The sequence below is a fragment of the Apium graveolens genome, chromosome 10 (assembly GCF_009905375.1).
Source record: "Apium graveolens cultivar Ventura chromosome 10, ASM990537v1, whole genome shotgun sequence".
NCBI lineage: Eukaryota > Viridiplantae > Streptophyta > Magnoliopsida > Apiales > Apiaceae > Apium > Apium graveolens.
This window is the reverse complement of record NC_133656.1, coordinates 221873777-221887494: the sequence shown is the minus strand read 5'-3', so window position 1 is coordinate 221887494 and position 13718 is coordinate 221873777.

Below are 13718 nucleotides of genomic sequence, written 5' to 3'. Positions count from 1 at the left end.
ATTCCACCGCAAAACTTAAAATACACCCTCTTAAAAGCCACCAACATGTTTCGGTCGATTTTATACTAAAATCCACCGAATATGGTCGATTATAGATAAATTCCACCGATATTTGGCGGTGGATTTTAGTAATTTTTGTTGTAGTAAAAGAAGGCAATCAACATGATTGGTACCAAAAAGATCTGGTTACCTAAATCTGTTTGAAATGGTTTTGATGTGTGCAGGAGAAAAAGATAAATGTATGGTATGTAGACAGTGGTTTTTTGTGTCACATTACTGGAGACTCATCCCTACTCACTAAGTTTAAAGAAAAATCTGGCCCAAGTATTACTTTAAAGATGACAACAAAGGTCATACTGTGGGATATGGTTTGATTTCAGTTGGAAATGTCATCATAGATAATGTAGCACTAGTGGAGGGACTCAAGCACAACTTGCTAAGTGTCAATCAACTATGTGACAATGGCTCCAAAATTATTTTTGATAAAGAATCCCGTGTTGTCATTAAAAAAATGATAACAAGGTCCTTTTATCTGGGACAAAAAGAGAATGTGTATATAGCTGATTTCACCTCAATAGATGCTGAATCAATAATTTTTCTGCTCAACAAGACAAAGAATGATGAAGAATGGCTAGAACACAAGAAATTGTATCACTCGAATCTTTCAATCATGAGAAATTATAAAGAAGAATTATCAAAATTTGAAGTGTCCAAGAATGGTCCCTGTGATACTTATCAATCTGATAAGAAGAAGAGGATTATTTATAAGAAGAAGACAGAGTAATTATTTGACAACCCCCTGCATTTTCCACATGAGTATTCTTGTGGTGCAAGACATGTCACACCCCCAACTTAAATAGCAAAATAATTATAGCTATTACATCATTTTATTGAGTACTACACAACCAAAATCCAAGATCTTACAGTTTAGGGTTTGGAACAGCCCAACACTACCAACTATTACATCTGATTACAAATACCGAGTCCTCACACAACTATTATTACTTATTCCACCTGAGCTCGAACATAAGCATCAACATCACAGGTCTTACGGGCAGTCTGCTTGAATCTAACCATGGCTGTTAGCTGTAATATCAGGGTAAAGCAAGAAGTGAGCCAAAAGCTCAACAAGTGCTAACAATACAACGCAAAGCATAAATCGAGATATACCTTTAGGAATGACAATGGAATGACATAATCAATGATAATCGAGAGATAAAACTTATGTGAGTTGGCATCATTTTGCTTGCATCAAAACAAATTTTAAAACCATTCTTAATCAAAATCATTTTATGACGCTACGGATTACAGCCGGTGATCAGCCGCGAAGTAATCCCGAACCTCGCTGGGTTCTAAAACATTATTGGGAATCCCTAGGCAACTTTTAAGCCTAATATAAGTGTGGGAAGGACTCGCGTCTCAGTCCAGATCCACCATTCAAGAAAACATTTGTCCCCCTTTGGGACTGAAAAATCCACATTTTAATCATTTTAAAAACTGATGCCGATTTATGACAAAATCTCTTTCGACTGTAATCATTTTTATCAAGGGATTATAGATCAACTTGAAACACTGGAAATATGACACTAAATCTCAGGGCCATGATCCACTAGACTTTACTATATTAGGGTAATTGAGAGGTTTCCATAAACAAGAACTTTGACAAGGAAATTGAGCAAGGCTATTGGATAATATGAAAGAGTAATGCCAAACTAGGCTTAAAGCAATGGTTGTAGACAAGGTATAGGTATTAGAACATCAAGAAGATAAGCATCACTGGTTCCAATAGGATAGAGGTGTTAAAATATAAAGAAAGTGATCATCAGCTCAAGATATAACAGGGTATCAAGCTTTTAGGGTAAGGATAGGGTTATCAAACAATCATGAATGAATTTAAGAAATGATTGGCTTTTAGGTATCAAGATAAAGTTTCTATCGAGGTTATTTCAAGAGTTGAATCAAAGCATCAGGGTGCAATATCAAGATTTCTCAGGGATCAATAGCATGATAATCAAAAGGATCAATAAGGTATTATAACAAATCTCTATTTTATCATGGCATTAAACTATCATGAAAGACTTTTGAACTACTTGCAATACGTACTCGAGGGTTCATGGCATCTCTATGTAACTCAAAGATAAACAAAAGATACTCTTGATTTAAATATATCAAAATGACTCAGGATAATTGCATCGATATATATATGAACTGTTTACAGCAAATACGAAGGTCAAGTTGAATCACTTGCCTTGAGATAGACTGGTCTGGTCTGACTGGTAGGAGCAACAACTGGAGCTTCACTCGACTTTTAAGGCAAGTTTTCCCTCGTCTCGAGATCCTACATAAATAATAATAATCCTCATTATAATATATTCTTTCCATCTTAACCTATTTACAACCCGAAATTAAACATGGATGGCACTTAGGCCTATACACACTTAATTCATATCCAACATTTATATTTTTAAATATACACACGTAGCCACATAATCACATATCGTATATTAATACCAAATAACATCACATACACCATAACGCCACACTAGGCTTGGATGATCTCGACTCACCACTTAAATTACTTGGTCGCTAACTAAGCGAAGTCTTCGAATTTGGGCTTCCTAACTCAATGTGCCTTTCCTAAATTATCCAAAACCTATTGACCCTCACTTGTGCCTTTTGTTCTACTGACCTTATACTATCTTACAACTATGGTGGTCGACCTAATACTCACTTCTAAGTGTCCTAAAACTATGTGATAAGTGAAAGTGCTCACTGGTGTAAATTTCAGAATGGTAACTAAGGTTTCTTGAGTGCATTAGACACTCTTAAACTACAAGTTTTTCTTCAAAATTTTTACACAAGACTCTCCTGACCTAAGGGCATCTCATAAGCTTGATGTGGCTCAAAGGCCTGGCTTGGGCCTTCTTGGGCCTAAGCTAAAAGTCCAAGGTTCCCCTGTTTTTCTGGGCAGAAAATGCCCTGACTTGAATTAACTTGTGGCACATGGTTCTAGCTCATATCCTATGAACTATGGTTGGAAAAACTTCTCTGACATACCCTCTAACTAAGGCCCAATTGGGCCTAATGAGGGCCTACCCATGACATGGCCAAATCTCCCTATTTCTAAGTTGCAACAAAACTGTTCCCTGCTGGACAGATTTTGTTATTCTACTTGTGCACCTAACCAAATGACATGCAAACCTCCAACCAACTCCTAAAACCTATTATATACTCCCCATACTAACTTCTGGTGGCTTGGGCCTCAAAGTGCACATCAATGACATGGTCAAAACTCACTCTAAACCTCAGGGTACTAAACTGATTTTTCTGCAGAAACTATAACTTCTCATTTTCCAAGATTTTAACTTGACAAACCCAACTAACAACAACTAAATACTTAAACCAAGACCTATACTTGGTATTCTACTGAACTAACTCCCTTTTTCTTAAAATACCCTTGGTGAGATCATCCTTACCTAAGGTGCAACTATGGCAAAACAAAAGAGACTACTCTTAACAAATCGCAAATCTTCATGCCTTTGAAACAACAAGATATATATTTTTATAAAAGATAACCACAAATTATTACCATGTAACAAGAAGCATAAATCAATATTATCACATTATTCCTTCTGAAATTAAGGCTCACTAACAAAATCTTTCCAAATAATCAAAATTTCACAACAAACTAAGAGAATTCCACATGCATGCATGCCTTCGGGTTTTTCAAACCAAAACAACATGATTTCCAAATAAATTTTTATCATAATTCAACATGCAAGCCTAACATGGATTACAACTAAATGATCAACTAGCATGCAAAAGGATTTTATCAAGACTTTACTACAAAATTCATGTTATCATCACAAAATACACAAAAATGTTAACAAGGCAACAAAACACCATCCATTCGGCTCCTATCAAGTCATGGCCGAATGGATTAGGGTAAAAACAGCATTCGCATAGGTGTAACACTCTTATGTCTAGCCATTCTTGACCCTATGATACTATAACTCATGGTGAAAGCCTTAGATTCACAAGAATCAAGGAGGTTCACTTTGAGTTTAACAAAAACATCACCATGCAAGGTCAAAACATAGGTTTTTCACTCTATACTTTTGAAATATATAAGAATAACATATAGGGAGTAAAATTACTTGAATATAAGATGATTGTTTGGGTGAAAGAATGAAGAAATGAAGGGGATGGAGGGCCTCGGCTATGGGATGGCCGAGAGTGAGGGTTGAGCCGAGAGGGAGGGAGGAGAAAAGGGGAGGGTGGAGTGAAAAATGGAGTGATCATCACTTTAGTTTTGTTTTTATGTCTTTGACTAGACTAAATGTGAGTGGATTTAGGAAATGACAAGAGTAACCCCCTAGCTAAAGTTAGGCAAGTTTGCATGCAAGGTCAAGGAGGTAATTTGGCTAGCAAAATGTGAGTTAGTGGGGTGGAGAATGTCTTCTTTGCCCTTTGGTTAAATAGAAGAGAGTTTGCATGCAAGGTTATTCATGTAATTTGATAATTATTAAGCAACTAATTTTCAAAGATTTATTTTTATATAATAAAGTACAAGTTCAAAAATTATAAAATTTATACCATAAAATAACTTGGATTTTTAGAGACTTTATAAAATCATTTTCACAATTTGTGTACAAAATGTCTTTTAAAAGAAAATTTTTCCAAAGCTTAGAATATTCCTTATAAATCAAAAATAAAGAAATTAAATAAATTCTTGCTTTGAAAAATCATATACTACCCAAAGCAAATTTATAATGCAGAAATTTTCACTCACACAAACGTACAAGCATTGAATATATTTTTATTTAACTTAATATTATTCACAAATAATATTACATAAAATGCCGGTCGTAACATCCTCTCCCCCTTAAGGGATTCTGTCCCCAGAATCTAAGAGAACAGATGAGGATACCGGGAACGCATATCAGACTCTAACTCCCAAGTCGACTCTTCGACCTTAGGGTTCCCCCAAAGTACTTTCACTAACTTTACTGATTTATTTCTAAGACTCTTTACTTGCCAGTCGAGTACTTTAACCGGTTGCTCCACAAATGACAGGTCTGCCTGAATTTCTACAGGTTCATATTCTATCACATGGCTAGCGTCAGGATTGTACTTCTTAAGCAACGACACATGGAACACATTATGCACATGCTGATACTGAGGTGGTAAGGCCAACTCGTAGGCCACCTTTCCTACTTGACTCAAAATCTCAAAAGGACCTACGTATCTAGGTGCTAACTTTCCTTTCTTGCCAAATCTTATCAACCCTTTCCTAGGTGACACTTTTAGCAACACAGCTTCGCCAATTTGGAATTGAACATCCTTACGCGCTGGATCCGCATACTTCCTCTGTCTATCTTGAGCAGCAAGCAACCTTTTCTGAATTAACTTGACTGAGTCATGCAACTGTTGTACCAATTCTGAGCCGAGAATTCTTCCTTCTCCTACTTCATCCCAACTTGTTGGTGATCTACATTTTCGCCCGTACAAAGCTTCATATGGTGGCATGCCGATACTGGAATGATAGCTGTTGTTATATGAAAATTCAATTAATGGCAGGTGGTCGTCCCAACTTCCAGCAAAATCGATTGCACAACTGCGCAACATGTCTTCAATTGTTTGAATTGTTCTTTCACTCTGGCCATCAGTCTGCGGGTGATACGCCGTGCTCATATTCAACTTCGTGCCAAGACTTTCCTGGAATTGCTTCCAGAATCTTGAGTTAAATCGGGGATCTCTGTCTGAAACTATTGATACAGGTACTCCATGCCTTAATACGATTTCGTGCACATACAGATGAACCAACTTGTCCAGTGACGACTTCTCATTTATTGGAAGGAAATGCGCCGACTTCGTAAGACGATCAATTATAACCCATATTGCGTCATGTCCGGACTTTGTTCGTGGTAGTCCTACTATAAAGTCCATAGCGATGTTTTCCCATTTCCATTCTGGAATCTTCAGGGGCTGAATTAATCCGCTTGGTCGTTGGTGTTCTGCCTTTACTTTCTGACAGGTATAGCACTTCGCAACCCATTCTGCCACGTCTCTTTTCATATTTGGCCACCAAAAGTTCTTCTTTAAGTCTTGATACATCTTGGTGCTTCCCGGGTGGATTGAAAATTTCGAATGGTGGGCTTCATGGAGGATCTCATTCTTTAATTCAGATACATGGGGAATCCATATTCTGGATGAAAACCTTAGTATTCCTTGCTCATCCCTTTTAGTATTAATCTCTTCTCCAGATAACTGATTTTTCTCTTTTTCCATTACTTCCTCTTGATACTTCTTTATCTTTTCCAGTAGTGTTGGCTGAAAGGTCATTGCATGACAAACTTCTTTGACTTTCCCATAAGCACAAAGTTCCAATTCAAATTTTCCGATTTCTTCAGATAACTCTTTTGATGTTATCATTGCATTCAATCTTTCCTTCCGACTCAGCGCATCGGCCACTACGTTCGCCTTTCCAGGATGGTAATTTATCGAACAGTCATAGTCCTTAATCAATTCCAGCCATCTCCTCTGCCTCATATTGAGCTCTTTCTGAGTAAAAATGTACTTTAAGCTCTTGTGATCCGTGTAGATTTCACACTTTTCTCCATAGAGATAGTGTCTCCAAATCTTGAGTGCGAACACTATGGCGGCTAGTTCCAAGTCATGCGTCGGATACTTTAGCTCGTGCGGCTTCAACTGTCTTGACGCATATGCTATTACCTTACTGTGTTGCATCAACACACAACCCAAACCCTTATGTGAAGCGTCGCTGAATATTACAAAATTCCCTTGATCATCTGGAAGTACTAACACCGGAGCTGTTACCAACTTCTGTTTTAACTCTTGAAAGCTATTTTCACATTCTGCACTCCATTCAAACTTTTGATTCTTTCTGGTTAACTTGGTCAATGGTGTGGCGATCTTCGAGAAATCCTTGACGAATCTTCTATAGTATCCGGCCAATCCTAGAAAACTTCGCACTTCCGTAGGAGTCCTTGGCCTCTCCCAACTCATAACTGCATCAATCTTCGCCGGATCCACTTTAATTCCATCATTTCCAATAACATGCCCCAAAAATTGAACTTCCTTTAACCAAAACTCACATTTGGTAAACTTGGCATACAACTTCTCTTGTCGGAGTATCTCCAATGCTATCCAGAGATGCTGCATATGTTCTTCTTCCGATTTAGAATAAATAAGGATGTCATCAATAAATACCACGACAAATTTATCCAAATACTTCTTAAATACTCGATTCATCAGATCCATGAATGCGGCCGGAGCGTTGGTCAATCCAAACGGCATTACTAGGAATTCATAATGCCCATATCTGGTCCTAAATGCGGTCTTGGGAATATCTTCTTCCTTGATCTTTAATTGATGGTATCCCGATCTCAAGTCAATCTTCGAAAAACATTTTGCTCCCTTTAACTGATCAAAAAGGTCATCTATCCTTGGTAGCGGGTAGCGGTTCTTGATCGTTACTTTATTCAACTCCCGGTAATCTATGCATAGACGCATACTCCCATCTTTCTTCTTCACAAAGAGAACAGGTGCTCCCCATGGCGACGTACTTGGTCGTATCACTCCCTTATCCAATAATTCTTGTAGCTGGCTCGCCAACTCTTTCATTTCTGCTGGTGCCATCCTATACGGAGCCTTTGAAACTGGTTCCGTGCCTGGAGCAAGGTTGATCTCGAACTCAATTTGTCGATCTGGTGGTAAGCCTGGTAGTTCGTCGGGAAACACATCGGGGAACTCATTAACTACAGGAATATCTTCCATGCTGGGGCTGCCTCTCTCTGAATCCACTACATATGCTAGGAATGACTCACAGCCTTTTCTAAGTAACTTCTTAGCCTGAATAATTGTAAGAAATAGTCGCTCTTGCCTCTGTCCCTTAAATACTACCTTCTCTCCACTCTTCGTCTTTAAATTCACTCTCTTGGTCTTACAATTTATCTGCGCGCTATTCTCTCCTAACCAATCCATTCCTAAAATTATATCAAACTCTCCCAGTTTGAAGAGTATCAAGTCGGCCGAGAACTTATATCCCGAAATATCAATCTCACATTTTGGACAAAATTGATTCACAGGAATCTTCTCTTGGTTCGCAATTACCACATTTACTACCTCACTCATAGCCGTTTTATCACATTGGATCTTATCAACAAAAGATTCTGATATGAAAGATCTTGTGGCTCCCGAATCAATCAATACTTTGGCTTTGACATTATTGAGTAAAAGTGTACCTGCTATCACCTCAGAATTCTGAACAGCATCTTTCATCTTTAGATCAAATGTCCTTGCTGTTGCTTGCGGGGTTGGTGCGGGTGGTGGAGGTAATGCCAATACCTCAGCTGGCACGCTTGCACTGGTACTTGCCACGTTCATCAGAGCTCTGACTGGTCCTGTTGCCTTACACTCCCTAGCCATGTGTCCAGTCTTCCCACATTTGTAGCACGTAACTCCTGGCCTCGGCATCTTGCACTCATTTGCCAAATGTCCCTTCTGATTGCACCTATAACAGGTCATACTCAGCTTATTGCATACTCCGGGGTGCCTTCTTCCACAGTGCTTGCATTCTGGCCTCTGGAACCTGTTTTCTCCAACTTGCCCTTGGCTTGCCTGATTGTTCCCTTTTGATTCTTGCCTTTTGCCCAAATTTCCTTTCCTTTGAAAATTTCCGCCCTTCTGGAAACCAATCCTCTTTACATTCCGATCTTGCGAATTTCCAGCTTCAGACTTTTCTCCATAAAATGGAACCTTCCTCTTCTTGTTATCCCTCTCTTTCCTTGACTGCATCCCATTATTCTCAATCAGAGCAGCTTTCTGTACTACTCCCGCATAAGTCTCAAGTTCAAACATAGCCACCCTATCTCTGATCCAAGGCTCCAATCCTTGCTGAAATTTCTTTGCTTTTTCTTCCTCAGTGCTGGTATATTTTGTCACAAACCTTGACAACTCAGTGAACTTCTTCTCATATTCCAGTACAGTCATGTTTCCTTGCTTTAACTCAAGAAATTTTAGCTCCATCTGATTCTGCATGTACTTAGGGTAATACTTGTCCAGAAATAACTTCTTAAATCTCTCCCAAGAAATCTGCTGAGTGACTTCCATAGCTTTTACTGATTCCCACCAATAAATGACTTCTCCCTTCAAGAAGTAAGTGGCATACAGCGTCTTCTGATCGTCCCCTAACTGTACCAACTCAAAAGCCCTTTCTATCTCCTTGATCCATGTGTTTGCTATCACTGGATCAGTGGTATCATGAAATACAGGTGGATTCACACTCTGAAAAACCTTGAAAGTGACAATTTGTCTTGGTGGTACTGGTGGTTCAGGTGGTTGATATGGCTCACGGTTATCTTGGTTTTCAATTCGTTGTTGAAGAGTTAGTTGTTGTTGAGCTATAGCATTGGTTTGCTGTTGCAAGGTTTCCAGTAGTTGAAGAATGTTTGGGTCTGTGGTGGAGGTGGTTGTTGGGTTCTTCTTTTTGGGAGGCATGATCCTTGAAATAAGAGTTGTGTTATAACAAATATAATTGATAAAATGATTCGAGGGTATCGCATGGCATTCTTGTTTACATATGGGGTCACGTTTCCAAATTAAGCAGATAGGATGATAAAAACATAAAATAACAGTTGAGAGCAAATGGAACAATAGCACATAATTATTGAAATTTTAAAGGTCACAGTACATAGGATTGGGATATAGTCTGATTCTAGAAATAACAGGCTTATTTAAAGGAAAGACGGAAACAACTGGGGATTCCATAGAGTCTAATAGTACAACAACATGAAAGGTAAATGGAAAGAACTAAGGCTCCACTCCATCTGAACGGGGCTTGGTAGACTTTTCCTCTCGAAGTGTCTTCACAATGCTCTGGAGCTCATCCGCCACCATCTGAATGACATACTGGCTGGTACGGTCCCGGTGTGCTGGCATCTCCTCAAGCTTAGTGTTAACGTACCGAACCAAGGTCTCAAGTCTCGCAATCATCTGCTCCTTGGGCTTCCCTTCGTAGTTTCGGCTGTCCGGATACACGTTCTTCAGTCGGTCTATCAGTCGGTCGTACTTGCCCTGAAGCATGTCGAACTCGCGCCTCAACTCAGCATACACGGAGAAAGCAATAGTGTCGTCCGACCCAGAGGATGACGAGGAATGCGCCCTTTGCTGACAACCAATAAGAGGAGTATTAATAATAATTTACTTTACCTACTCTCTCGCATAATATCTATAACCTACTCACAAGTCCTATAACCTATTTGGGCTGTTCAGGGACTCTAAACCGTAGCTCTGATACCAAAACCTGTCACACCCCCAACTTAAATAGCAAAATAATTATAGCTATTACATCATTTTATTGAGTACTACACAACCAAAATCCAAGATCTTACAGTTTAGGGTTTGGAACAGCCCAACACTACCAACTATTACATCTGATTACAAATACCGAGTCCTCACACAACTATTATTACTTATTCCACCTGAGCTCGAACATAAGCATCAACATCACAGGTCTTACGGGCAGTCTGCTTGAATCTAACCATGGCTGTTAGCTGTAATATCAGGGTAAAGCAAGAAGTGAGCCAAAAGCTCAACAAGTGCTAACAATACAACGCAAAGCATAAATCGAGATATACCTTTAGGAATGACAATGGAATGACATAATCAATGATAATCGAGAGATAAAACTTATGTGAGTTGGCATCATTTTGCTTGCATCAAAACAAATTTTAAAACCATTCTTAATCAAAATCATTTTATGACGCTACGGATTACAGCCGGTGATCAGCCGCGAAGTAATCCCGAACCTCGCTGGGTTCTAAAACATTATTGGGAATCCCTAGGCAACTTTTAAGCCTAATATAAGTGTGGGAAGGACTCGCGTCTCAGTCCAGATCCACCATTCAAGAAAACATTTGTCCCCCTTTGGGACTGAAAAATCCACATTTTAATCATTTTAAAAACTGATGCCGATTTATGACAAAATCTCTTTCGACTGTAATCATTTTTATCAAGGGATTATAGATCAACTTGAAACACTGGAAATATGACACTAAATCTCAGGGCCATGATCCACTAGACTTTACTATATTAGGGTAATTGAGAGGTTTCCATAAACAAGAACTTTGACAAGGAAATTGAGCAAGGCTATTGGATAATATGAAAGAGTAATGCCAAACTAGGCTTAAAGCAATGGTTGTAGACAAGGTATAGGTATTAGAACATCAAGAAGATAAGCATCACTGGTTCCAATAGGATAGAGGTGTTAAAATATAAAGAAAGTGATCATCAGCTCAAGATATAACAGGGTATCAAGCTTTTAGGGTAAGGATAGGGTTATCAAACAATCATGAATGAATTTAAGAAATGATTGGCTTTTAGGTATCAAGATAAAGTTTCTATCGAGGTTATTTCAAGAGTTGAATCAAAGCATCAGGGTGCAATATCAAGATTTCTCAGGGATCAATAGCATGATAATCAAAAGGATCAATAAGGTATTATAACAAATCTCTATTTTATCATGGCATTAAACTATCATGAAAGACTTTTGAACTACTTGCAATACGTACTCGAGGGTTCATGGCATCTCTATGTAACTCAAAGATAAACAAAAGATACTCTTGATTTAAATATATCAAAATGACTCAGGATAATTGCATCGATATATATATGAACTGTTTACAGCAAATACGAAGGTCAAGTTGAATCACTTGCCTTGAGATAGACTGGTCTGGTCTGACTGGTAGGAGCAACAACTGGAGCTTCACTCGACTTTTAAGGCAAGTTTTCCCTCGTCTCGAGATCCTACATAAATAATAATAATCCTCATTATAATATATTCTTTCCATCTTAACCTATTTACAACCCGAAATTAAACATGGATGGCACTTAGGCCTATACACACTTAATTCATATCCAACATTTATATTTTTAAATATACACACGTAGCCACATAATCACATATCGTATATTAATACCAAATAACATCACATACACCATAACGCCACACTAGGCTTGGATGATCTCGACTCACCACTTAAATTACTTGGTCGCTAACTAAGCGAAGTCTTCGAATTTGGGCTTCCTAACTCAATGTGCCTTTCCTAAATTATCCAAAACCTATTGACCCTCACTTGTGCCTTTTGTTCTACTGACCTTATACTATCTTACAACTATGGTGGTCGACCTAATACTCACTTCTAAGTGTCCTAAAACTATGTGATAAGTGAAAGTGCTCACTGGTGTAAATTTCAGAATGGTAACTAAGGTTTCTTGAGTGCATTAGACACTCTTAAACTACAAGTTTTTCTTCAAAATTTTTACACAAGACTCTCCTGACCTAAGGGCATCTCATAAGCTTGATGTGGCTCAAAGGCCTGGCTTGGGCCTTCTTGGGCCTAAGCTAAAAGTCCAAGGTTCCCCTGTTTTTCTGGGCAGAAAATGCCCTGACTTGAATTAACTTGTGGCACATGGTTCTAGCTCATATCCTATGAACTATGGTTGGAAAAACTTCTCTGACATACCCTCTAACTAAGGCCCAATTGGGCCTAATGAGGGCCTACCCATGACATGGCCAAATCTCCCTATTTCTAAGTTGCAACAAAACTGTTCCCTGCTGGACAGATTTTGTTATTCTACTTGTGCACCTAACCAAATGACATGCAAACCTCCAACCAACTCCTAAAACCTATTATATACTCCCCATACTAACTTCTGGTGGCTTGGGCCTCAAAGTGCACATCAATGACATGGTCAAAACTCACTCTAAACCTCAGGGTACTAAACTGATTTTTCTGCAGAAACTATAACTTCTCATTTTCCAAGATTTTAACTTGACAAACCCAACTAACAACAACTAAATACTTAAACCAAGACCTATACTTGGTATTCTACTGAACTAACTCCCTTTTTCTTAAAATACCCTTGGTGAGATCATCCTTACCTAAGGTGCAACTATGGCAAAACAAAAGAGACTACTCTTAACAAATCGCAAATCTTCATGCCTTTGAAACAACAAGATATATATTTTTATAAAAGATAACCACAAATTATTACCATGCAACAAGAAGCATAAATCAATATTATCACATTATTCCTTCTGAAATTAAGGCTCACTAACAAAATCTTTCCAAATAATCAAAATTTCACAACAAACTAAGAGAATTCCACATGCATGCATGCCTTCGGGTTTTTCAAACCAAAACAACATGATTTCCAAATAAATTTTTATCATAATTCAACATGCAAGCCTAACATGGATTACAACTAAATGATCAACTAGCATGCAAAAGGATTTTATCAAGACTTTACTACAAAATTCATGTTATCATCACAAAATACACAAAAATGTTAACAAGGCAACAAAACACCATCCATTCGGCTCCTATCAAGTCATGGCCGAATGGATTAGGGTAAAAACAGCATTCGCATAGGTGTAACACTCTTATGTCTAGCCATTCTTGACCCTATGATACTATAACTCATGGTGAAAGCCTTAGATTCACAAGAATCAAGGAGGTTCACTTTGAGTTTAACAAAAACATCACCATGCAAGGTCAAAACATAGGTTTTTCACTCTATACTTTTGAAATATATAAGAATAACATATAGGGAGTAAAATTACTTGAATATAAGATGATTGTTTGGGTGAAAGAATGAAGAAATGAAGGGGATGGAGGGCCTCGGCTATGGGA